The sequence below is a fragment of the Oncorhynchus gorbuscha genome, linkage group LG01, assembly GCF_021184085.1.
Source record: "Oncorhynchus gorbuscha isolate QuinsamMale2020 ecotype Even-year linkage group LG01, OgorEven_v1.0, whole genome shotgun sequence".
Classification (NCBI taxonomy): Eukaryota; Metazoa; Chordata; class Actinopteri; order Salmoniformes; family Salmonidae; genus Oncorhynchus; species Oncorhynchus gorbuscha.
In genome coordinates this window covers 65,945,351-65,973,090 of record NC_060173.1, presented here as the reverse complement: position 1 = coordinate 65,973,090, position 27,740 = coordinate 65,945,351, and the positions used below count along the sequence as shown (strand labels likewise).

General features: G+C 41.3%; 1 pseudogene across 1 annotated transcript in view; it reads right to left on the bottom strand.

Moving 5' to 3' along the window:
* LOC124041126 overlaps window positions 1-27,740 on the bottom strand; it is an 82,735-nt pseudogene that overhangs the window by 23,381 nt on the left and 31,614 nt on the right. Inside the window, exons 6-21 of the transcript XR_006839852.1 lie at window positions 22,448-22,569; window positions 21,262-21,288; window positions 20,468-20,674; window positions 19,691-19,717; window positions 18,967-19,029; window positions 18,318-18,401; window positions 18,014-18,064; window positions 17,240-17,368; window positions 16,885-16,947; window positions 14,685-14,729; window positions 8,217-8,348; window positions 1,549-1,620; window positions 1,407-1,433; window positions 1,149-1,247; window positions 800-826; window positions 421-510 (exon numbers count right to left, since the gene is read on the bottom strand). The product of XR_006839852.1 is annotated as a collagen alpha-1(XVIII) chain-like (transcript). The remainder of the gene's footprint in view (window positions 1-420; window positions 511-799; window positions 827-1,148; window positions 1,248-1,406; window positions 1,434-1,548; window positions 1,621-8,216; window positions 8,349-14,684; window positions 14,730-16,884; window positions 16,948-17,239; window positions 17,369-18,013; window positions 18,065-18,317; window positions 18,402-18,966; window positions 19,030-19,690; window positions 19,718-20,467; window positions 20,675-21,261; window positions 21,289-22,447; window positions 22,570-27,740) is intronic.

Below are 27,740 nucleotides of genomic sequence, written 5' to 3'. Positions count from 1 at the left end.
TTTAACATTTTTTATTTAGCCTTTATTTAACTAGGCAAGTCAGTTAAGAACAAATTCTTATTTACAATGACGGCTTATTACGGCCAAACCCCGACAACGCTGGGCCAATAGTGCGCCGTCCTATGAGACTTCCAATCACGGCCAGATGTGATACAGCCTGGATTCGAACCAGGTACTATAGTGATGCCTCTTGCACTGAGATGCAGTAACTTAGACTGCTGCACCACTCGGGAGCCCAAGCCTTTCAGATAATATCCAAGCCTTTCAGATAATAACACATTTCTAGAGGGAATGGGGCAAGAGGGGTAGGGTCTAGAGGGGTGAGGGTCTAGAGGCGTAGGTTCTAGAGGTGTAGGGACTAGAGGGGCTAGTGTCTAGGTGGGTAGGGGCTATAGGGGTTGTTTCGGGAGTAGGCCTTACGCTGCTGGAGGTCTGGTAGATTATTTGTCCTGGTGGGCCGGGTGGGCCTGGTGGTCCAGGCTGTCCATTTCCATCGCGACCAGTTTCGCCCTAAAAAACAGACCGAATAGAACATCAGCGTTTAGTGACAAAAAAATGCTGGCACAGAATCCATACTTTTCATGGGACTAGGTGGAAGTTGCCCCTAATAACTGACAGAGGGTCAGAGATTTTCTCATCCGCCTGATGGTTAATTGCTAAACACATTGATTTCCTGGTAGCTAGTTCCATTTTTGGTACACAATATCTGTATTAAAATGTCTTGCTTTAGGCATGTAATTGTCCTTTTATTATGTCCCTTGAATTACATTTTAATTCTAGGAAAATGTGAAAAACTCACTCTTTCTCCTCTGTCCCCCTTTTGTCCCTGGAAAATGAAAGGGGAACCAAACAGAAAAACATACATTTCTGAGAAAAAGTCCATTATTTAGAAAAAGGATGTCCATAAATTCAATTTCAGTTCCTTCTCTGAGCTGACTTGCTTTTCAGCCCAGTTGCACCACAAACCAGTCACATGTAATCAGCTAATCATGACCTTCAGTCTGGAGGAGAAAAACCGGCACAACAAGCAGGTATCCAGGACCGACCTGAATTGGTGTTCCCAGATAGCTAGCTAACGCTAACTACATGGCTCAGAAACCTTATTTAGATATTGTGAGGTGGGTGGAGGGAAGCAGGTTCTGACATACATTAGGTCCAGGGAAACCGTCCAACCCTGGTCGGCCATCTCTTCCTTGTAGTCCTTCATTTCCCATCTCGCCAGGAGGACCAGGGAAACCAGGCTTTCCCTAACGAGTGAAATACAGACCACAAGTTAAATTGAAACTGATCACACAAGGAATTCATGTTAGAATATTTAGATGGATTGCATTGTATTGGTGTCTAAACTTTTTATTTAATGATTTGTATTTTTTCTTGATGAAATTATACCAAAGTAAAGCTCATACCGGTAGGCCAGGGATGCCAGTAGTACCCTGAAAGTGAACAGAATAAAGTGGAATCAGTGAGAGAATATATTAAAATGGCAGAATCAAAACATACAGTATATATTGCAGCTAAAATTGAATTCCAGCTGCAGAGGACACCCACCTGTCGTCCGTCTGGCCCTCGGGTTCCAGGAACCCCATTGGCCACTCCCACACCAGAGCCTTCCATGTCATCCTTCACACATAAGGATTGGAAGGAAGGAGACAGAGGTCATGAGCTCATTAACTTTTTCCAGAAATTTGTGTGATAAACCTGGATTTTTTCACATGGACTTACTCAGGAAACTGCCCTTTACAACAGAACCTTCAATCCAAAGAGAAAATTCAAGCGAACAACCTTGAATTTGGACAAAAATATTATTACCAAAAATTGCCAAGGGCCACCCAGCAAAACAACAACCAGCAGAAAAAGCCACCAAACCTACAACTGAGAGCTACTTCCAAGGCCAAGAAGTAAGAGAAAGATGTTACAATAATCTCTAGATATATTACTTTAATAAGATACCTTACTATATGAAGACTCAAATGCTAAGTTAGGACCGGACAGACATCCTGGCAGCAACGTCCATTTTCATTGAGGTGCTAAGTGAGAGGTGTGAATGCCCTTGAATATAACAATGCCAGCTGAACACAATCCCAACCCAAATGAAGAGGCCTCACACGCTTATGCAGAGGCCATCAATGTGCAGTTCCCCACATAAAAAAATTATCATGCACGTAAAAAGTACAAAGATTAAGCCCCTCCAGAGACACAATTCGCTGACTGTTACAAGAATCGGAACGTAAGCAACCTCATCTTCCACACAGACGAGCCCCTGGCATGGCACAGGACAATAAGAGCACACTAACCCTCTGTCAAGAGAAAGGGTATTAACCTCTTGAGACTCTAGGGGAAGTATTTCATTATTGGATAAAAAAACGTGCCCGTTTTAAGCGCAATATTTTGTCACGAAAAGATGCTCGACTATGCATATAATTGGCAGCTTTGGAAAGAAAACACTCTGACGTTTCCAAAACTGCAAAGATATTATCTGTGAGTGCCACAGAACTCATGCTATAGGCGAAACCAAGATGAAACCTCAAACAGGGAATTAGCAGAATTTTTGAGACTCTGTTTTCCGTTGACTCCTTATATGGCTGTGTATGTCCCATGAACGAGCCTAAGCTCTCTGCCGTTTGTCCAAGGTGTCTGCAGCATTGTGACGTATTTGTAGGCATATCATTGGAAGATTGGCCATAAGAGACTACATTTGCCAGGGGTCCGCCCGGTGTCCTTTGTCTAAATTGTTGCGTAATCTTCAACTGGAGACATTTTCCATTGAGATTCAGAGGAGAACGCACACTTCCACGAACGATATATCATCGAAGAGATATGTGAAAAACAAGTTGAGGATTGATTCTAAACAACGTTTACCATGTTTCAGTCGATATTATGGAGTTAATTTGGAAAAAACTTTGGCGTTTTGACGAATGAATTTTCGTTTTTATTTTGTAGCCAAACATGACGCAGAAAACGGACCGATTTCTCCTGCACAAATAATCTTTCAGGAAAAACGGAACATTTGCTATCTAACTGAGAGTCTCCTCATTGAAAACATCCGAAGTTCTTCAAAATTAAATGATTTTATTTGAATGTTTTTCTGGTTTTTGTGAAAATGTTGCCTGCTGAATGCTAACGCTAAATGCTAACACTAGCTATCAATAGCTATCAATACTGTTACACAAATGCTTGTTTTGCTATGGTTGAGAAGCATATTTTTGAAAATCTGAGATGACAGTGTTGTTAACAAAAGGCTAAGCTTGCGAGCTAGCATATTGATTTAATTTAATTTGTGATTTTCATGAATAGTTAACGTTGTGTTATGCTAATGAGCTTGCGGATAGATTTACACAATCCTGAATACAGTTTTTTTTAGTAGATAAACGTGACGCACAAAATGGAGCGATTTCTCCTAAACAAATAATCTTTCAGGAAAAACTGAACATTTGCTATCTAACTGAGAGTCTCCTCATTGAAAACATCCGAAGTTCTTCAAAGGTAAATGATTTTATTTGAATGGTTTTCTGTTTTTTGTGAAAATGTTGCCTGCTGAATGTTAATGCTAAATGCTATGCTAACGCTAAATGCTGTTACACAAATGCTTGTTTTGCTATGGTTGAGAATAATATTTTTGAAAATCTGAGATGACAGTGTTGTTAACAAAAGGCTAATCTTGAGAGCTAGCATATTTATTTCATTTCATTTGCGATTTTCATGAACAGTTAACGTTGCGTTATGGTAATGAGCTTGAGGCTGTATTCACGATCCTGGATCCGGGATGGCTCGACGCAAGAAGTTAACCCAGGGTGGAAACTCAGAATACTGCACATTGAGGACATCGAGACAGCCTGTGTCAACCTGTACAAGTCTGGAATGGTAATGGTGAATGGAAACCTCAAACCTTTTTAGCAGGACTTTTACAGGATCAAAGAGAGAGAGCACAGTATGAGAATCTCACCCCTGGTGACGACCCCCCATCACGAATAAGACAGATAACACCCCCTCCTCAGACAGAAGCAACCCCAATAGGAGAGTCAGCACCCACAGCACTGCTCCTGCATTAATATTAGGGATAAATTCACCCAGCTGGAGATCGAGCTGGTAGAGCTCAAACAGCAATTCAACACATTACAGACAGTACAGACCCCAACATACCAGCACAACAACCCCCCCTCAACCAGACCCAGAGAGCAGAAGATGGAGAGTAATGTCTGCACTCTGGACAGTGGTGACAAAATTCCAACAGGAGGGATAGGGAAAAACAGCCCAGCTGAAGGAGGAGGGGAGAGTGCTGAAGGAAGTGAGAAAGCTAAGGTCCGACAATGAACAACTCATGAGAGAGTAGGACTGTTGTCTTGTTGTCTTGTTTTTTTGCCAAAATTTTTAAGCATGTATTTTTCCATATATAGATTATGCATTAAGTTTATGGTTTGATGTGTCGTGACAATCATTAATCTGATCACTGTTATTTATTTTATCAACTAACAATGTTTAATTGTTACTCGATTAAATGAATCATGTAACACTTAACTCATTAGCAATTTAGGGCACCACGGGAAAAGTTGTTTAACGAGTTACTATCTCCCGACTTAAACTCTAGAGATATATAGGGATCTTGTACATCAATAACAGTCAATTATTAATTATTATTACCTCATATCAGTCTCTTCTGAATGTCGCATACTCCTTGATATCTGCAAGAACCCTAACCTCATTGATGAATCAGCAATACACAAATAAGCTTAATTATTTATTTACTAACTAACTCAATAATAACACAGAATACCCATACACACTTACATGAGATAAAAGACACCTCGTGGACTGACGTGTGACGGCTTGTTACACAATGGAAAGGGGGTGGGGAACGATAAAGAGAGACAAAGAGAGTCAACTTATCGTACATATATTTGGAAGTGGAGCAGCCTACTGGTCTGACTTAGAAGGCGAGCACACCATCCACCGCTTCCGAACATATTACTTGCCAATGTCCAATCTCTAGACAACAAGGTGAACGCAATTAGGGCACGAGTTGCCTTCCAGAGACATTAGAGATTGAAACATTCTCTGTTTCACGGAAACACGGCTCACTCGGGATATGTTGTCAGAGTCGGTACAGCCACCCGGTTCCTTCACGCATCGCGCCGACAGAATAAACAATATCTCTGGTAAGAAGGGCGGGGCTGTATGCCTTATGATTAACGACTCATGGTTTAATCATAACAACATAGAGGAACTCAAGTCATTTTGTTCACCTGACCTAGAATTACTTACAATCAAATGCCGACCACATTAACTACCAAGAGAATTCTCTTCTATTATAGTCACAGCCGTGCATATCACCGCTAAAGCAGATACCTTGACGGCCCTGAAAGAACTTCACTGGACTCTATGTAAACTGGAAACCATACATCCTGCGGCTGCATTTATTGTAGCTGGGAATTTTAACAAATATAATCTGAGAACAAGGCTTCCTAAATTATATCAGCATATCAAATGAGCGACACGAGCTGGTAGCCTTCTGGACCATTGCTTCTCTAACTTCCGCGATGCATACAAAGCCCTCCCCTGCCCTCCCTTCAGAAAATGTGTCACAACTCTATTTTTTTGCTCCCAGCCTATAGACAGAAACTAAAACAGGAAACGCCCGTGAGGTCTATCCAATGCTAGTCTGAAGATTGCTTCTATCACGTGGAATGGGATATGTTCCAGGTAGCCTCAAACAACAACATTGATGTATACAGTGAATAGGTGAGCGAGTTAATTAGCAAGAGCATCAGTGATGTTGTACCCCCTGTGACTATTAAAACCTTCCCTAACCAGAAACTGTGGATTGATGTCAGCATTTGCGCAAAACTGAAACCGCGAACCACCACTTTTAATTTTGGCAATGTGACTGGAAACATTTCCCTCCGCAAAGCAATCAAACAAGCAAAGCGTCAGTATAAAGACAAAGTAGAGTCGCAATTTAACGGCTCAAACACGAGATGTACGTGGCAGGGTCTACAGTCAAAACGAAAACCAGCCCCGTCGCGGATATCAACGTCTTGCTCCCAGACAAATTAAACCATTTCTTTACTCACTTTGAGGAATCATGAACAATATATTTGACTATCAGCTAACATATAACCATTTTATTCAAGCATAAAATCTAAGAATGAGACATGGTTTGATGAAGAATGCAAAAACCTTAGAAATGTCCAACCAAAAACACAGACCCAGAAAATCTTAGTTTACGCCTTCACTATGAGGAAAAACTAAAACATTCCAAAAACACACAAAGAAAAATTAAGGATCAGCATGTCAGAAAGCAGCTCAATGTGATTGAAGAATCCATAGAATCAAATCCATTCTGGGAAATTTGGAACACACTAAACAAACGAGCTACCTTTCCAAAAATGTATTTGTATGGATAAACCACTTCTCCAACTTTTTTGGCCATATAACAAAGAACCAAGAACAAAAACAAACCTTCACAAAATTATCCTCAACTCTAGGATCTTCCCCAATATCACCCCAATCCACAAAAGTGGAGACAAATTTGACCCCAATAATTAACAATAATCTAAAAAAAATGTCTGCAGTATCAACAGCAAACTCCAAAATGTCCTCAGTGTCCTTCTTACCAAAATACAGACCACGTATACACCCTGCACACCAATTGACAAACAAACCAAAACAAAATCATCATCATCTCATGCTTTGTTGATTTTAAAGGAGCTTTTTACTCAATTTGGCATGAAGGTTTTCTATACAAATTGATGGAAATCTGTGTTGGATGCAAAACATATGACATTATAAAATGAATGTCCACAAACAACAAGTGTGTGGTTAATATTGGCAAAAACACTCATTTATTTCCTTAGGGCCGCGGGGTGAGACAGGGACACAGCTTGAGCCCCACTCATGTCAACATGTATATCAATGAATTGTCGAGGGCACTAGATCAGTCTGCAGCACCCAGCCTCACCCAACTGGACTATGAAATCAAATGTCTACTGTTTGTTGATGATCTGGTGCTTCTGTCCCAACCATGGTGGGTCTACAGTGGCACCTACGTCTTCTGCACAGATTCTGTCACACTTGGGCTCTGATAGTGAATCTCAGTAAGCCCCAAAAAATGATCTGCCAGGACAACAAATACAAATTCTATCTAGACACTGTTGCCCTAGAGCATACAAATAATTATATCTACCCCAACCTAAACATCAACACCACAGGTAACTTCCACAAGGCTGTGAAAGATCTAAGAGACAAGGCAAGTAGAGCCTTCTATGCCATCAAAAGGAAAATAAAACGCAACGTTCCAATTACGATCTGGTTAAAAATATTTAAACCAGTTAAAGAACCCATTTCTCTATGGTTGTGAGGTCTGTGGTCTACTCACCAACCAATAATTCACAAAATTGGACAAACACCGAATTGGAATTCTGCAAAAATATACAACGCAAAACTCCAAACAATGCATGTAAAGCAGAATTAGGACTATACCCTCTAGTTATCAAAATCCAGAAAAGAAACAACGGAACAAATGACCCGTTGGTTTACAGCACAGCAATTTACAGCACAGCAAGTCAATTCAAGAAATAGGTTTAGATTATGTTTTACTGGTAAATGGGACATACATAAATGTCAATAAAATAACTTTTTGGTCAGTGTTTGTTTGTTTGTGTGTGTGTGTAACCTTTCTTTAACTAGGCAAGTCAGTTAAGAACAATTTCTGATTTAAAATGATGGCCTACCACGACCAAATCCGGACGACGCCGGGCCAATTGTGCGCCGCCCTATGAGACTACCAATCACAGCCTGGATTTGAACCAGGGACTGTAGTGATGCCTCTTACACTGAGATATAGTGCCTTAGACCGCTGCGTCCGTGTGTGTTAACTATTTAACTGTACTAGAATGCTTAAAAGGCAGCTAAAATTTTGAATATCGGTTATCGGCATTGTTTGTTTTGCCAAGAAAAATATTGGTAATCGGTATCGGCCGAAAATGTCATATCGGTGCATCACTACCAAAAACTATTGTTGAACTAAAACTGATAAATAAAATGTAAATATGAATGTTGATGCAGCAATCGTTTAACACTGGGTAATGTTTACAGCTCGTTTGACAAGCTAGTGAGATTCTTGTGATACTAAGAAACACTCAGTTTTAACATTGGGCATTAGTAATCATGCATCGTAAAGACCATTGAGATAAGGAAACCCATCTCTCATGGGGACTCACAAAGCCAGCGTGATAGCTTGGTCCGGGGGGTCCTGGTGGCCCGGGTTGTCCCACTGGTCCCATTGGTCCAGGAAGGCCAGCCAATCCGCCCAGTCCAGGCTGACCAGGGATACCAGTCAATCCCTGTGCGCCCTGTCGAATAGGATGAAGGTCAAGATTAAAAAACAGTCATTATCATATTGATGAGCCATTCAATCCACACACTACACTCTTTGAAAAAAAGTGTTCAAAAAGGGTTCTTCGGCTGTCCCCATAGATAACTATTTTTAGTTCCAGGTAGAACCCTTTTTGGTTCACGGTAGAAACCTTTTGAGTTCCATGTAGAACCCTCTGTGGAAATAAATACATATTTATAAAATGGGTTCTCTTATGGGGACAGCCAAACAACCCTTTTAGGTTCTAGATAGCACCTTCTTTTCTAAGAGTGTACTAGTAGGACACACTTCACATAGGTATTAATCACATTGTAGGGCAATCTAAGCAACATTAGGATAAACTGACCAACTGCAGATACAGTCATACGACAGTTGAAATAGTCCCCTAGCCTGAAACATGAATTAGAGATCATTAGGACTGTCCCAGACAACAAAACCTTAGTCAGAAAAAGTTGTCTGTTCTTTCAACCAATCGATTTGTCAAAAATGTCAAATGTGCATTTTTCCATATATAGACACTATATATAGACAACTATATGCACTGAGTTTGTCTGACGCTTTAAGATAACTGTTTGATTAAATAATTAAGACACACAAATGACTACAGCGAGTCCGACTACAATTGATTTGTGCCGGGCTGGGCTCAGACTTGCTGTGCTGTGTATTTTTATTTATTTTTACAGCGAGTGACTGTGTGACTAGCACCCGTTGTCTTTCTTCCCTGCTCAGGCGACCAGAGCAGAACATCGACAGTGTTTATTGCGCTGTCCATGTTGCTGAAGCTGCAATATAATTACAGCGATTTCTGACTGAAAGTTCTGTTACTGAAATCACCCGAAATCCTTGCTCTCTTTAGTGACACATGTATGTATCGCATGCACGTGACCAATAGGCCCTGACCTATAGCGTATCATAGTCACATCAATAAATTGGTTATATACTCCGATCACCATAACGCATGTGTCAGAAAAATGGAAAAACAGGTGCTGTTCGATTGCAATATAATTCTTCTGACCATTTGGAACAATGTAAACAACGCAAAATAAATTATACGCGTACCAGAGAGCCTGTTGTAATGCCTTTTTTTTGGAAAGTCTTTATTTCAGCAGACTAAAAACAGTTGCATATATTTGTGAACACAATTGCTGTCATGTAAGTCATGTCATGTTTATGTCATGTTTATTTATTGTTTACGCTAATTAGCCTATTCAAGGTCGCTTTGTTATTTTATTTTAAAACTAAAATGCTTGATTGCATCTCAAATCATGAATTACTCATACGCTGTGTGATGACATGAACAAATGAATGATTGATTGATACAGTAGCCTATATAAATACTGAAATATAGGCCTAAATAAGTGACGGTATTTAGAAATAAACTGGATGCGGTTCTAGGCCTACAGCACGATGGTGGTTAAATAAGAATAATTCTAATAATAAGAACAAGAAGGAAAAAGGAGTGTTAATATGATTATAAATATATATTTTTGGACAACTTGAACAGTGTAAATAACACAAAATAAAGTGTAAATAATAACAGAGAAGCTGTTAAAAAAAGTAAACCCTTTATCATAGCAAATATTAAAAACAGCCAAATTTGTGAAATTGTTTATCCAATCAGTAGGCTACACAAACAGGATTTGTCTTACTTCTGAAGATACAGAGTGCATTCTGAAAGTAGTCAGACCCCTTCCCTGTATGTACATTTTGTTACGTTACAGCCTTATTCAACAATGGATCAAATCCTCAACAATCTTAACACAATACCCATAATAACAAAGCGAAAACAGGTTTTTAGAAATTTGTGCAAATGTATTAAATATAAAACCAGAAATACTTTACTTAAGTATTCAGACACTTTGCTATGAAACTCAAAATTGAGCTCAGGTGTATCCTTTTTCCATTGATCATCCTTGAGATGTTTCTACAACTTGATTGGATTCCACTTGTGGTAGATTCAATTGATTGGACATTATTTGGAAAGGCACACACCTGTCTATATAAGGTCCCAAAGTTGACAGTGCATGTCAGTGCATGTCAAAACCAAGACATGAGGTCGAAGGAATTGTCCATAGAGCTCAGAGACAGGATTGTGTCAAGGCACAGATCTGGGGAAGGGTGCCAAAAACTGTCTCCACCATTGAAGATCCCCAAGCACACAGTGGGCTCCGTCATATTATACAGTGCCTTGCGAAAGTATTCGGCCCCCTTGAACTTTGCGACCTTTTGCCACATTTCAGGCTTCAAACATAAAGATATAAAACTGTATTTTTTTGTGAAGAATCAACAACAAGTGGGACACAATCATGAAGTGGAACGACATTTATTGGATATTTCAAACTTTTTTAACAAATCAAAAACTGAAAAATTAGGCGTGCAAAATTATTCAGCCCCTTTACTTTCAGTGCAGCAAACTCTCTCCAGAAGTTCAGTGAGGATCTCTGAATGATCCAATGTTGACCTAAATGACTAATGATGATAAATACAATCCACCTGTGTGTAATCAAGTCTCCGTATAAATGCACCTGCACTGTGATAATCTCAGAGGTCCGTTAAAAGCGCAGAGCGCATCATGAAGAACAAGGAGCACACCAGGCAGGTCCGAGATACTGTTGTGAAGAAGTTTAAAGCCGGATTTGGATACAAAAAGATTTCCCAAGCTTTAAACATCCCAAGGAGCACTGTGCAAGCAATAATATTGAAATGGAAGGAGTATCAGACCACTGCAAATCTACCAAGACCTGGCCGTCCCTCTAAACTTTCAGCTCATACAAGGAGAAGACTGATCAGAGATGCAGCCAAGAGGCCCATGATCACTCTGGATGAACTGCAGATATCTACAGCTGAGGTGGGAGACTCTGTCCATAGGACAACAATCAGTCGTATATTGCACAAATCTGGCCTTTATGGAAGAGTGGCAAGAAGAAAGCCATTTCTTAAAGATATCCATAAAAAGTGTTGTTTAAAGTTTGCCACAAGCCACCTGGGAGACACACCAAACATGTGGAAGAAGGTGCTCTGGTCAGATGAAACCAAAATTGAACTTTTTGGCAACAATGCAAAACGTTATGTTTGGCGTAAAAGCAACACAGCTCATCACCCTGAACACACCATCCCCACTGTCAAACATGGTGGTGGCAGCATCATGGTTTGGGCCTGCTTTTCTTCAGCAGGGACAGGGAAGATGGTTAAAATTGATGGGAAGATGGATGGAGCGAAATATAGGAACATTCTGGAAGAAAACCTGATGGAGTCTGCAAAAGACCTGAGACTGGGACGGAGATTTGTCTTCCAACAAGACAATGATCCAAAACATAAAGCAAAATCTACAATGGAATGGTTCAAAAATAAACATATCCAGGTGTTAGAATGGCCAAGTCAAAGTCCAGACCTGAATCCAACCGAGAATCTGTGGAAAGAACTGAAAACTGCTGTTCACAAATGCTCTCCATCCAACCTCACTGAGCTCGAGCTGTTTTGCAAGGAGGAATGGGAAAAAATTTCAGTCTCTCGATGTGCAAAACTGATAGAGACATACCCCAAGCGACTTACAGCTGTAATCGCAGCGAAAGGTGGTGCTACAGATTATTAACTTAAGGGGCTGAATAATTTTGCACGCCCAATTTTTCAGTTTTTGATTTGTTTGAAATATACATTAAATGTCGTTCCACTTCATGATTGTGTTCCACTTGTTGTTGATTCTTCACAAAAAAAGTACAGTTTTATATCTTTATGTTTGAAGTCTGAAATGTGGCAAAAGGTCGCAAAGTTCAAGGGGGCCGAATACTTTCGCAAGGCACTGTATATGTCTTTTTTTGTGTTAACCTTTAATTAATTAGGCAAGTCAGTTAAGAACAAATTCTTATTTACAATGACGGCCTACCCTGGCGAAAACCAAACAACGCCGGGCCAAATGTGTGCCACCCAATGGGACTCCCAATCTCTTGCACTGAGACGCAGTGTCTTAGACCACTCGGGAGAACATTCTTAAATGGAAGAAGTTTGGAACCACAAAGACTCTTCCTAGAGCTGGCCACACGGCCAAACTGAGCAATTGGGGGAGAAGGGTCTGATCAAAATCCTAAAAGGTTGCGATGCCCACACATTCCACCACAAAGCCCTCACCTACAAAGAGATTAACCTAGAGAAAAGTCCCCTCAGGCAGATGGTTCTGGGGCTCTGTCCAGAGTTCCTCTGTGGAGATGGGAGAACCTTCCAGAAGAACAACCATCACTGCAGCACTCCACCAATCAGGCCTTTATGGCCAATCAGGCCACTCCTCAGTAAAAAGGCACGTGACAGCCCACTTGGAGTTTGCCAAAAGGCACTTAAAGAACTCTCAGACCATGAGCAACAAGATTATCTGGTTTGAAGAAACCAAGATTGAACTCTTTGGCCTGAATGACAAGTGTCAAGTCTGGAGAAAGCCTGGCACCATCCCTATGGTGAAGCGTGGTGTTGGCAGCATCATGCTGTGGGGAGGGCAGGGACTGGGAGAGTAGTCGGATTGAGGGAAAGATGAATGGAGAAAAGTACAGACATCCTTGATGAAAACCTGCTCCAGAGCGCTCAGGACCTCAGACTGGGGCGAAGGTTCACCTTCCAACAGGACAACAACCGTAAGCACACAGCCAAGACAACGCAGGAGTGGCTTCGGGACAAGTCTCTGAATGTCCTTGAGTGGCCCAGCCAGAACCCGCATTTAAACTTGATCGAACATCTCGAGAGACCTGAAAATAGCTGTGTAGCGACGAGCCCCATCCAACCTGACAGTGTTTAACAGGATCTGCAGAGAATGGGAGAAACTCCCCAAATACAGGTGTGCCAAGCTTGTAGCGTCATATTCAAGAATACTCTAGGCTGTAATCGCTGCCAAAGGTGCTTCAAAAAAGTACTGAGTAAATGTTCTGTACTGAGGAGTGGCTTCCATCTGGCCACTCTACCATAAAGGCCTGATTGGTCGAGTGCTACAGAGATGGTTGGGCTTCTGGAAATTTCTCCTGTTTCAACAGAGGAACTGTGGAGGTCTGTCAGAGTGAACATCAAGTTCTTGTTCACCTCCCTGACCCAAGCCCTTCTCCCCAATTGTTCAGTTTGGCCACCTGTAGGAAGAGTCTTGGTGGTTCCAAACTTCTTCCATTTAAGGATGATGGAGGCAACTGTGTTTTTGTGGACCTTCAATGCTGCAGAATTTTTTTGGCACCCTTCCCCAGATCTGTGGCTCAACACAACCCTGTCCTGGATCTCTGCGGACAATTCCTTCGACCTCATGGGTTGGGTTTTAATCTGACATGCACTGTCAACTGTGGAACCTTATATAGACAGGTGTGTGCCTTTCCAAATCAAGTCCACTCAAATGGATTTACCACAGGTGGACTCCAATCAAGATGTAGAAACGTCTCAAGGATGATCAATGGAAACAGGATGCAGCTGAGCTCAATTTCGAGTCTCATAGGTATGTTTTCCCTATTTTTATAAATGTGCAAAAAATGTAAACCTGTTTTTGCTTCGTCATTATCAGGTATTGTGGGATAGATTGATGAGGTGGAAATAAAGTTTTTACTCATTTTAGAATAAGGCTGTAACGTAACAAAATGTGGAAAAAGGGAAGTGATCTGAATACTTTCTGAATACACTGTATGGATGATTTATAAAGCCAGGCACATTGAACAGTTAGGCTGTTGATTATAGACTTAAATAAATTGGGGTTCTCTCTCTCCTTTAATTTTGTTAGACAATTAAGGCAAGGGCTGTTTTCTCATCTCCTAATGCAATGTCAGAGTGTCAGAGTGATGGACAGGCACGAATCAGACAGGTGTCATGTACACAATGAAAATAATATATTTTTTGCTACTCCTCGACTAAAGAAATCTCAGTTAATCAACAGCCTTTTGACCAAACAATCAACTAAATTGGGTCAGCACTACAGTTCATACACACACGCTAAATTGATTCATTTTAGCCATTCCACATTCTTAACATGGTTTTAAAATTTTCATTTAGTACAGCACAACATCAAGGGTCACCACCTCTGGTCTTGGAGAGATCCTGGGTGTGCAGGCATTTGGAACAAAAGCCTGCGCACCCAGTAGCTCTTTAGGGAAGTGTGAGTAAGATAAACCTGGGTCGTGTTCATTAGGGAACCCAACATATTTTTTTTATTAAGCTTTTACAAGTAAAGTTCAGGAAGCCCCTCCCTGTTTCCGTCTGTTTGGTGCCTAATGAACACAACCATGCCTGTATGTTTTCAAATCTGACTTCTGTGTTTTCAATGGAGTCTTTGACAAGGTAAAGTAAAAGGCTCGGTACCCACCTTTACGCCGACTGCTCCCGGAAGACCGAGTTCACCTGGGTCACCCTGTAGAGGGAGAATTTTTAAATATTTTAATTTCACATTTATTTCACCAGGTAGGCCAGTTGAGAACAAGTTCTCATTTACAACTGCGACCTGGCCAAGATAAAGCAGGGCGACTAAAACAACAACACAGATTTACACATGGGATAAACAAACGCACAGTCAACAACACAATAGAAAAATCTGTATCCAGTGTGTGCAAATGAAGTAAGGAGGTAAGGCAATAAATAGGCCAATAGTGGTGAAGTAATTACAATTTAGCAATTAACACTGGAGTGATAGATTTGCAGATGAGGATGTGCAAGTAGAAATACTCGTGTGCAAAAGAGCAGAAAAACAAATATGGGATGCGGTAGGTAGTTGGTTGGATGGGCTATTTACAGATGGGCTGTGTACAGCTGCAGCGATCGGTAAGCTGCTCTGACAACTGATGCTTAAAGTTAGTGAGGGAGATATGAGTCTCCAACTTCAGTGATTTTTGCAATTCGCTCCAGTCATTGGCAGCAGAGAACTGGAAGAAAAGGAGGTCAAATAAGGTGTTGGCTTTGGGGATGACCAGTGAAATATACCTGCTGGAGTGTGTGCTATGGGTGGGTGTTACTATGGTGACCAGTGAGCTGACATAAGGTGGAGCTATACCTAGTAAAGACTTATAGATAACCTGGAGCCAGTGGGTTTGGCGACGAATATGTAGCGAGGACCAGCCAACGAAAGCATACAGGTCGCAGTGGTGGGTAGTATATGGGCTTTGGTGATAAAATGGATGGCACTGTGATAGACTGCATCCAATTTGCTGAGTAGAGAGTTGGACGCTATTTTGTAAATGACATCGCCGAAGTCAATGATAGGTAGGATAGTCAGTTTTACGAGGGTATGTTTGGCAGCATGCGTGAAGGAGGCTTTGTTGCGAAATAGGAAGCAGATTCTAGATTTAATTTTGGATTGGAGATGCTTAATGTGAGTCTGGAAGGAGAGTTTATAGTCTAACCAGACATCTAGGTATTTGTAGTTGTCACATATTCTAAGTCAGAACCGTCCAAGAGTAGTGATGCTAATCGGGCAGGGGGGTGTGGGCAGCGATCAGTTAAAGAGCATGCATTTAATTTTACTTGTATTTAAGAGAAGTTGGAGGCCACGGAAGGAGTGCTGTATGGCATTGAAGCTCGTTTGGAGGTTTGTTAACACAGTGTCCAAAGAAGGGCCAGATGTATTCAGAATGGTGTCATCTGCGTAGAGGTGGATCAAGAAATCACCCCCAGCATTCGAAGCAAGTGCAGTACGCCACAGGATGTTTTGTGCTGGTCAAGGGGAGTCAAGTCTGGAATGAACCAAGGGCTATATCTGTTCTTAGTTCTACATTTTTTGAAAGGGGCATGCTTATTTAAGATGGTGAGGAAAGCACTTTTAAAGAACAACCAGGCATCCTCTACTGACGGGATGAGGTCAATATCCTTCCAGGATACCTGGGCCAGGTCGATTAGAAAGGCCTGCGTGCAGAAGTGTTTTAGGGAGCATTTGACTTTGATGAGTGGTGGTCGTTTGACCGCGGACACATTACGGACGCAGGCATTGAGGCAGTGATCGCTGAGATCCTGGTTTAAAACAGCAGAGGTGCATTTCGAGTGCAAGTTGGTCAGGATGATATCTATGAGCATGCCCATGTTTACGGATTTGGGGTTGTACCTGATAGGTTCATTGATCATTTGTGTGACATTGAGGGCATCTAGTTTAGATTGTAGGATGGCGGGGGTGTTAAGCATATTCCAGTTTAGGTCACCTAACAGTACGAACTCTGACAATAGATGGGGGGCAATCAATTCACATATGGTGTCCAGGGCACAGCTGGGAGCTGAGGGGGGGTCTATAAACAAGCATTAAACAGTGAGGGACTTTTTCTGGAGAGATGGATTTTTAAAAGTAGAAGCTCGAACTGTTTGGGCATAGACCTGGATAGTATTACAGAACTCTGCAGGCTATCTCCACAGTAGATTGCAACTCCGAATGTAGAGGAGATCAACTTGAATGGATCCCATTCAAATCCCATAGGTACTTATCTTCAGAAAACAATCAATGATGCCATTTGGTAATGACACAAGAAGCCATGATGAAGAGATGGAAAGAACTTGATCGTTAGAATCATTTGTGTTTTTTCAGTCACCTTCTCTCCCCTGGCCCCTGCAACTGCTGGGCGACCATCTGTACCAGGTGGGCCGGGTAACCCCTACAAAGCACAAGTTTAGGACTTAATATTATGTTTATTAACTTAATCATCATCATAATCATTACACTTTGCACACTATCAGCAGTGTGGTGGGTCAATTGATTACGCATATGGTCCTTTCAATGCAGATAGGTCACCTTCCCTCTTACATGATGATAAAGCACAGCACATCCATTCCAAATAATCATGGATAAAAACACAATCAAACGCTTATGACTATTATGGTTCCACTGTGGTATGTTACATGAAAGGCAAACAAACGGAGAGAAGGGTCCATCTCCTGAGGACCTACCGGTTGACCAGGGGCACCATCTTGTCCTGGGGGACCTTGGGGGCCAAACGAGCTCGAGAGCCCTGTACCAACAACGGCAGGACCTGGGGCCCCGGGGAGTCCAGGAGGGCCAGGCAAACCAGGCAGTCCCTACCACCCCAGAAAATACACAGAGAATACATCATGAATCAGGACTATTGCATATTTCATTTTTGCGCATTCAACTCCTCTCCTCCTCCTTCAACTGTTCTCCTAGTTTGTTGCTGCAAAAAATAAGGTACAGTTCTCAGTCAATTTTGTCTAATAAAAATAAATAAATGAATACATTTTTGTCAGAGTAAACTGCTGACGGAAATCCATGAACCCTAGTTTGTAATAGTTTCAGCTTGACATCAGCTAAGTAAATCAAGGCCTTTCCAAATTCCTTCAAATGCATTTCACAGCTCAAGACGGGATCCAATGTGAGGTAGGACGCTGTGCGCTCCTTGAGTTGGATGTTTTGTCAGGCGAATACATAAAACAATATGTACTGAGTTTGGGTTGTTTATACAGGTGTAGTGGAGCCCTAACAACGCTCTGGGATGAAGTTTCCCCTAGGTGCAGATCTAGGATCAACTTCCCTTCCTCCAATCCTAATCTTAACCATTAGTTGGGAAAATGCAAAAAAATACCAAAGATCAGGGGCAAATTGACCCTACACTCCTAACAACTGCACCTGAACCAGTGTTGGATGACAAGGCAATCTATGGCCCTTTTGCTTATAGAGTGGAGCCAATATAAGAAAAGTGGACCTACCCGAAGAGCCTCCAAGTCAGGGAACCCAGAGCCTTCCATGTCCACAAAGGTCTGAAACAAAGAAGGTGAAATAGCTCACAGACGTCATAGAAGTCATGTGCTCCACAACTACAGTAGCTCTCTTGGCCCCTTCTTCCCATCTGAAATAATTTAGCTAAAATATGATTTGTTGATCTCAACTGACAATTTTTGATATCAACAACCCTGTTGTGTTGGTTTCAGTGTCCTTTGCTAGCTGCAAGTGGTTGTAGAAAATACATAACTAGAACTTTGGCTCAAATGACTGAGGTCAATGTGGACTCACGGGCCGGTCGTGACTGGATGGCGCTGGGAGTCCTGGGGGTCCGGGAGGTCCACTGGGGCCCGGCTGGCCCTCACCACGGTCACCCTGTGGAGCAGACACACATGAACGATTGACTGCATTAGTAATTAGCTAGTAATTGCCCTAAGGGGACAAATAAACTTGTATTGAATAACCTAGCCATGGGCTGCGCACCGAATGGCAGCCTATTCCCTTCATAGTGCACTACTTTTGACAAGAGCCCAAGTAGCGTACTATAAAGGGAATAGGGTGCAATTCGGGACACAAACAAGGGGTACATCTCAATATGGTCATGTGTTTATTTACACAAGATCTGAAGCAGTGTTTGAAACATTTCAATCAATAAGGCTTCTTTGACTTTTTCTGAACTGGATTGATCCCCCGCTCATGCTGACACTGGTCTTTGACTCATTGGGGAGGGCAATCCACAGATAACAGACTGCAACTGATGACTGCTGCATAATGCCTAGCCTGGTCCCAGATTTGTTTGTGTTTTCTTGCTAACTCCTATGTTCAGTGTCTTGCCAAACGACCATAAGAGTTGGTTATACAGCACAAAATGATCTGGGACCAGGCTACATTATGCCAGCTTCTCAAAACAACAATGTCATGCCATGACAGCATTTAGTACCTTCTCTCCTTTGAGCCCAGAGTCTCCTGGGGTTCCAGGGAAGCCTGGCGGTCCAACAAGGCCCTGGGTAAGAGACAGACCAGAGAGCTGACTAGTATCTTGAGAAATACAAGTACTGGCAGTTAAAGATGCTAAACCTCGGCTGTGTTTGAATACCCATAATAACATACTGTATACTACATATTTAATGAGTATATACTACATACTATTAGCTAATTTTAGTATACTGTAAACGAGCGTTATCCCTTCAGTTGAGCGTACTAGCGCTTCGCCTGTCTACCAGAAGTTGATGCTGTTGCTATGCAACCTCTTGCTAGCTTGTTTGCATAACAAATAACTAGCTAGACATCTTACGATTTCGGGTGTGTTCCTAAATTCAAATCTGGAGTGCCAGAGTGCGCTCATAAATTCAGAGCATTGTCAGATTGTCAGTTCGTAAATTCAGAGCGTTTCGCTTTCGGAGCATTCAGAGCACACACTGGACGCTCTGGCCGAGCAGTAGGGTTGAACAGAGCGTTCTGACCGTATAACAGCAGTCAAGCACCCAAGCTAACTGGCTAATTTGCTAACTACTGTACTTCCAGATACAAATGAGAGAACACCTCACTCTAACCATTTTACTCACCCTAGCAGAGCTGGTTAGGCTGTTTTCATGTTATCCAGAGCATTAGTGACTAAAGGTGCTGCTGGCAAAAATGTAATTCCGCTATTTTTTGCAACTTACTTGAGAACCATCTTCACCAGGATCACCCTGTGAAGAGGGGGAAAATAAAACATAATTAAAAGTATGGTCTACGACACTGATCAAAAAGGAAATTATTTAAAACTTGAAGACACAACAGGTTAATTGCAACCGCTGTTGACCACCATTTTATCTCCAGGTGATCTCCAGGTGTTAAACCATCAATACGCACTAAGATCACCTGCACAGGTCGTACAGGTTATATGAATGGAAAACTCATGGTAGTACACGCTTACTTTATATTTTCCAATTTATGCAATCCATTAATTACAACTTGTCTTATAAAGTATGGATATTTATTATCAAGAAGAGAAAAAAATATATCCTGGTCTAAGATGTCACTAAATAATTTAAGTTCTGCCTGTTAGTTGCACTTGGCTATAAACGCTAAGCACTATTCCAGGTAGAAGTTGTCCATAGGCACAGATATAAGATTACCCATAAGGCTTAAATAATCCTACTGTGGCCACGTTCCGATTCTCAATACTTCTCCCGAAGAGACCATGAGAGCTGTAACCTTCCCGAAGCGTTCGAGGTTAGGTTGGACACAGTAGGATATTTTCCCTCTAATGGATTTAACAATGGTTGAAACTCCATTGGGCCAATGTTTACCCCAAACCAATGCTTTTAAATCCATGACGGGGAGTGTGCAAGTGCAGTGGGATAAATATGGAGAATCAGATCACGGCTGACTAAATAACTTTCTTATTGATTGCCCTCTGCTGGTATTGAGGTGGAAGGGCAGGGCAGACAACTCACAGGCTCTCCGTCGGCTCCTGCGGGCCCCTCAGGGCCTGCAGGTCCCGGAGTTCCAGCTGGTCCTCTGGGACCCGCAACCGTCTGAATCACGGAGCTGTCGCCACGTGATACCACCTCAGCCGCGGGCCCCGGGGAGCCTGGTGGTCCGGGGGGACCAGCGGGGCCGGGGTCGCCCTTCGACCCAGGGTATCCGAAGCCTGCTTTTCCCTAAGGAGACAATAGGACATTCAAACAGTTATACATCTTTATTGTTTCCAAAGAATACCCTCTTGATATGGAGACGGGAAAGCATTATGTTAGCTTCAGAAACAACCTTTAAAAAATAAATCTGGTTGTGTTGTTCATAACAATATGGGTAATTAGTACATCATGCTACACATACTAGTTGTAAATGTGACTTTAAATGAAGATAATAAAGAATGTGATAATGGTGGGAGTAGTCATAATTTGTTGCAGCTCAGGAGGTGAACTAATTTCAACATTCAGTCACTCCATCTTGATCAAAATGCATTGACTGATCATAATGAGGTTATATCAAAAGGTATGGAGGAGACTGATAATAAAATACAAAAGACCAGCATGAACGAGACAATTGGAGTGCCATTCACTATTATGTGGTTATTTGGACAACAGGTTAAGAAGTAGTGTACACACACATCCAGTAACTTGCAGTTTTATTGTGCAACGTTTCAACCTTAAGGTCTTCGACCAGACAATAAATAATAAACCTGATGGAGCATTCAACGGTATTTGGGACCACAACAAGATGATAATAATAGATCATTTGAACATACCTTCATTCCCTTTTCTCCAGGCACTCCCTGCAGGAAAAAACACAAAATAACATTTTAGTATCTACGCATGTATATGACCATTCAAAGGCACTTAAATATTTTTTCTTGCTCACATGCACAAACACATACACAAACCATGTCTCAATTGTCTCAAGGCTCAAAAATCCTTAATTAACCTCTACAGGTTCGGTGTCCTCCCCACGGTATGGTTGAGCTAACATAGGCTAATGTGATTAACATGAGGTTGTAAGTAACAAAACATTTTCCCAGGACATAAGCATATATGATATGGGCAGAAAGCTTAAATTCTTCTTAAACTAACTGCACTGTCCAATTTTACAGTAGCTATTACAGTGAAATAATACCATGCTATTGTTTGAGGAGAGTGCACAATTATGAACTTGAAAATGTATCAATAAACCAAATAGGCACATTTTGACAGTCTTGATACAACATTTTGAACATATGCAATGGTTCATTGGATCAGTCTAAAACTTTTAACATACACTGCTGCCATCTATTGGGAAACATCTACATTGTGCATGTGCTGGAATAATACATTATGGCCTTTCTCTTGCATTTCAAAGATGGTACAAATAAATAAAATAAAAACATTTTTTTTTTCTTTGAATGATCTTTAACAAGATCTAATGTGTTATATTCTCCTACATGAATTCAACATTTCCAAAAACTTAAGTGTTTCCTTTCAAATGGTATCAAGAATATGCATATCCTTGTTTCAGTTCCTGAGCTACAGGCAGTTAGATATGTAATTTTAGGTGAAAATTGAAAAAAAGGATCAGTTCCCTAACCGGTTTCCTCCTATTCCTCTACACTGATTTAAGTGGATTTAACCTGGATTCACCTGGTCAGCCTATGTCATCGAAATGTTTTTTGTTACACTCAGCGTTTATCCTGTATTCACTTCACTATATGGATATTGGACTCAGGTTCTAATGCACCTAGAGCATAGGAAGCTTCTTGAGCTGCTTTCGTATATGAAAGGTGCTGTAAAAATAGACTTCAATAGAAAATGAATAGAAAATGAATATACATTTTGAACACACCATAATGTTTTTTCATTGAAGTTTAAGACCAACAATGTTGTTTCGTGGAATTTTAATTAGTACACTGTATGAATGTGTCATCTATTTTGGTTGTTTAAAATGATTCAATAAGTCTGCACCTTCTCTCCACGTGCCCCTCCTCGTGTGCCCGACTCAGACCCAGAATCTCCCTTTGGACCGAAAGGACCCCTGACTCCTTTCTCTCCTCTGTCACCCTTCTCTCCTCTAGATCCACCTGTGCCTTGAAAACAAAAGAAAGATAGAGAAAAAGAAAGGCAAAAGTTATTACCTCCTGAAAAAAATGTTTACAAAATGATGAACGGTTGCATCCTTATCCTAAACCAACATTTCCTTCCCCAGTTTACCGGCAGAAAATGGCTTTCTCGTTTGTTGGCCAGAGCATCCTTGTGTCCTTACTACCGACTATAATTTATAGGTTGTTGAGAAGCCTTGGAGGATATGGTCATAACCTTCTTGACAGAGTTAAAATTCCACAACTGCATGCACATCGTTTCCCATCATCTTTCCTGGTAAATCCATGTTTGGCCTCGTCCTCATCCCATCATTTTTTTAACCTTTATTTAACTAGGCAAGTCAGTAAAGAACAAATTCTTATTTTCAATGACAGCCTAGGAACAGTGGGTTAACTGCCTGTTCAGGGCCAGAACGTATGCCTCTAAACAGCTTGGAAAAGTCCAGAAAATTATGTCATGGCTTTAGAAGCTTCTGATAGGCTAATTGACATAATTTGAGTCAATTGGAGGTGTACCTGTGGATGTATTTCAAGGCCTACCTTAAAACCCAGTGCCTTTTTGCTTGACATAATGGGAAAATCGAAATAAATCAGTCAAGACCTCAGAAAAAAAATTGTAGACCTCCGCAAGCCGGGTTCATCCTTGGAAGCAATTTCCAAACACCTGAAGGTAACACGTTCATCTGTACACACAATAGTATGTAAGTATAAACACCATGGGACCACGCAACCATCATAAAGCTCAGGAAGGAGACGCATTGTCTCCTAGAGATGAATTTACTTTGGTGTGAAAAGTGCAAATCAATCCCAGAACAACAGCAAAGGACCTTGTGAAGATGCTGGAGGAAACAGGTACAAATGTGTCTATATCCACAGTAAAAAGAGTCCTATATCAACATAACCTGAAAGGCCGCTCAGCAAGGAAGAAGCTACTGCTCCAAAACCGCTACAAAAAAGCCAGACTACGGTTCGCAACTGCACATGGGGACAAAGATCGTACTTTTTGGAGAAATGTCCTCTGGTCTGATGAACCAAAAATAGAACTGTTTGGCCATAATGACTGTCGCTATGTTTGGAGGAAAAAGGGGGCGGCTTGCAAGACGAAGAACACTATCCCAACTGTGAAACACAGGGGTGGCAGCATCATGTTGTGGGGGTGCTTTGCTGCAGGAGGGACTGGTGCACTTCACAAAATAGATCATCATTAGGTAGGAAAATTGTGGATATTTTGAAGCAACATCTCAAGACATCAGTCAGGAAGTTAAAGCTTGGTCGCAAATGGGTCTTCCAAATGGACAATGACCTCAAGCATACTTCCAAAGTTGTGGCAAAATGGCTTAAGGACAACAAAGTCAAGGAATTGGAGTGGCCAACACAAAGCCCTGACCTCAACATAATTACAAAAGGGTTTTCTAACGATCAATTAGACTTTTAAAATGATAAACATGGATTCGCTAACACAACATGCCATTGGAACACAGGAGTGATGGTTGCTGATAATGGGCCTCTGTACGGCTATGTAGATATTCTATTTAAAAAAATCAGCCGTTTCCAGCTACAATAGTAATTTACAACATTAACCATGTCTACACTGTATTTATGTTCAATTAGATGTAAAAAAAACTGTGCATTTCTTTCAAAATCAAGGACATTTCTAAGTGACCCCAAACTTTTGAACGGTAGTCTCTATATATTTGCCTGTTTTGCATGTTATTTTGTCATTAATACATCACAAATCAGTTTGCAAAACAATATAAATAAAAATGAATTGTGTTATTAAAGCCGCATAAATAATGCTCTCTTTTTTGCTTTCTTGAGTAAGGCAGCACCAAAATGCAGGTGTTTCAGCTAGGGATGCATGATATATCGGTGAACATATGCCAACATCGGTATCGGCCTGATATCTAGTTTAACCCCGATGTCAAAGCTACCGTGCATACCTTTACAACGTAGGTACATGACGTAATGACGCCACATGAAATGTTGCGCTACAGGTGCAACACAGCATTCCTAATATAGCCCTCAAGATCTGCTGTGTGGACGGAGCAGTCAAAAAGTCGAGCCGTCAATTGAAAGAGTAAGAACATTTCAGCGAGACAACTCAAAGGTGAAATCCATTAAAGTCAAGATAATGGAACTCATTGCCCTTGACAGTCAACTGTTCTCTGTCGTGGGTGATTTTTTCCAGATGTTGCCCTACCGGAGATACACAGTAATACCGTCACTGCTTTTAGCTTCATGACATACATACACTTTGAAATGCCATTTGGGTCGTTGCGTGTCAAAAAAGATACAGTAGCACTGTCAAAGCTGTACAAAAAAAAGAAAACAAGCAAACGCAGTTCGAAAACAATGACCAGTAGAAACTGCAGTCATTTTCAGTATTCTTAGCAATGACATAGGAATCCTTGTGAGTAAGTATTAGCTAGGTTGCCACTTGTTGTTCGCCTATTGAAATTGAACTTCAGTTCATGAAAATAATAAATAATGAATAGTTAGACAGCTACTTAACCCCGTTGGCCAAACCTAAGGTTATAAGAAGCCAGTTAGCTTCAAATGGCTAGTGAGGCTCGATTTGACCGGGTTATGTATTGTGAAGCTAGCCACAATAAGGGATAAGGCACAATAGTGGAATTTGCAGTTTGCCTTCAAAATAAAAGTATGTAATTGACAGTGATGCAAATATATACAAATAGTAGAATTGTGCCATACTTTTAGTCCACTGATGTGGCTAATCCTTATTGTGGCTAGCTTCACATAGATGGGTCCAACCACCGTTAATCAAATAAGAACTGTCTTATAAATTAGGGTTATTTTAGATTATGAAACCTAGCTATAACTACAGAAAAAGATTGTCGTTTTGCCATGTTTTGGGGGAAGAAAATTGTTTGCCTCCATGAACTAGCTAGATTTTTTTTACGACCATCACAGTAGGTGCGCGAGACAACTTTACCACCATCACAGCATACGTATCGATGAATCGTTGTGACACATGATATACGAGTGATGGTGTAATCAATGTGTAAAAACTACGGCAAAAGTTAATGAAAGCTTTAAATTATTATGTGACGTGCAGTCAAGTTCAGGCCTGATTGGTCAACAAGCTTGTGTGACACGTCAAAAGGTGTTATTTGACACATCAAAGAGTGTAATTTGACATGTCTAAGTGTTATATTTTTTGACATGCAAAGACCCAAACAGCGGTCCATAGAAATCCTGGTTGAGTTTGAAATGACTGAACAAATGAACAACCAAACAGCACAGCAAGTAAGTGAAAGAAATAGGTTTTGATTATGTTTTACTGGTAATGGGGACATACATAAATGCCAACAAAATAACGTTTTGGTCAGTGTAGTGTGTGTGTAACCTATATTTAACTAGGCAAGTCAGTGAAGAACCAATTCTAATTTACAATGACGGCCCGGACGACGCTGGGCCAATTGTGCGCCACTCTATGGGGCTCCCAATCACGGCCGGATGTGATACAGCCTGGATTCGAACCGGGGATTGTAGTGACACCTCTTGCACTGAGATGCATTGCCTTAGACTGCTGCGTCCATGTGTGTGTTTTTAACTATGTAACTGTACTAGAATGCTTAAAAGGCCGTACATTTTTTAAATATCGGTTACCGGTATTGTTTTTTGGGGCAAGGAAAATAACGGATATCGGTATCGGTTAAAAATGTCATATCGGTGCATTACTAGTTTCAGCCTAGCTCAGTGCTTTCTGTGGTGGTGAGGCAGCCAGCGGAAAATACAGAGCGTAGGGGTTGGCAATATTCTCTAGTTGCGCCGTGAGTGGCTCATGTCACTCATGGGGACACCACGTCACCGCAAAATCTACAGGGAGAGCACGAAAAATCAAGCCCCTTGGGTGCTCCCATAGATTTACATTAGAGTGCCCATCCAAGAAGGCTCAAAGTCATTGGCCACAGAACATGTCGCTTTGCTTGAACTGATCATGTCAACATCATACTTTAAAATCTTAGCTAGCAAGCTAGACAAGCAGTCATCGCCATGAATCAATTCGACAATCTACTGGCAAATCCTTTTCAATCCTTGTCATCTGAAGAGGAATTATAGATAAAACATATCAGTGCTCATCGGCCATTGGACATAAACATTACACAAGTTGGAAATCACAAATACTGGGAAATCTCAGACTTCACTAAGTTTAAGACAACTGGCGGGGGGGGAAAACAGTTTTGAACAGTCATCGAACTCGTTATTCCAAGTCGGGAACTCGTGCCTCTTTCTAGAACTTCGACCTGAAGATCACTGATGTCAAATTTCCACCTTGTTTTTTCTGAGTTCCCTGTTCTCTTAAAAGCACCCTTAAATCCAGAGAATGCCAGACTTTGATGGCAAAATTTGCCCACAAGACAGCCGCGTCCCCTTCCCGTTCAAGTGAGCACCACACAACAAGGTCCAGAAATATATTTTATGCTGCTGCATAAATGATTTAATATGCGAGGGGGATACGTATACTGTAGCTAAGAAAGTAATACTAACACAATACCCAAACCGGACGTGCGCAAATTAATTTTGTCCCTCCACACCAAACACGGTCACGACACGCAGGTTGAAAAAAAAAAAAAAACTCTGAACCAATAATATTAATTTGGGGACAGATCGAAAAGCATGAAACATTTATGGCAATGTAGCTAGCTAGCTTGCAGTTGCTAGCTAATTTGCCCAATTTAGCTAATTTGCTGTTGCTAGCTAATTTGTCCTGGTATATAAACACCTAGATGTTATTTTACCTGAAATGCACAAGGTCCTCTACTCCGACAATGAATCCATACATAAAATGGTCAACCGAATAGTTTCTTTTCATCTCTCCTCCTTCCAGGCTTTTTCTTCTTTGGATTTTATGGCGATTGGCATCTAACTTTCATAGGTGTATTACCACGACCGACCACCCTCAGTTCATCTTTCAATCACCCATGTGGGTATAACCAATGAGGAGATGGGAGAGGCAGGACTTGCACCGCGTTCAGCCTCACAAATAGAACTGACTTCTATTTTAGCGCTTGCCAACACAGACGCTCGCCCGAGCAGTGTGGGTGCAATGATTGAATAACATGTATGTGTACATTTATTTTGGTGTGGTCAGCATGTTGTGTAGTAAGCTTTTAGTAGCCCATGTGCCTCACCCT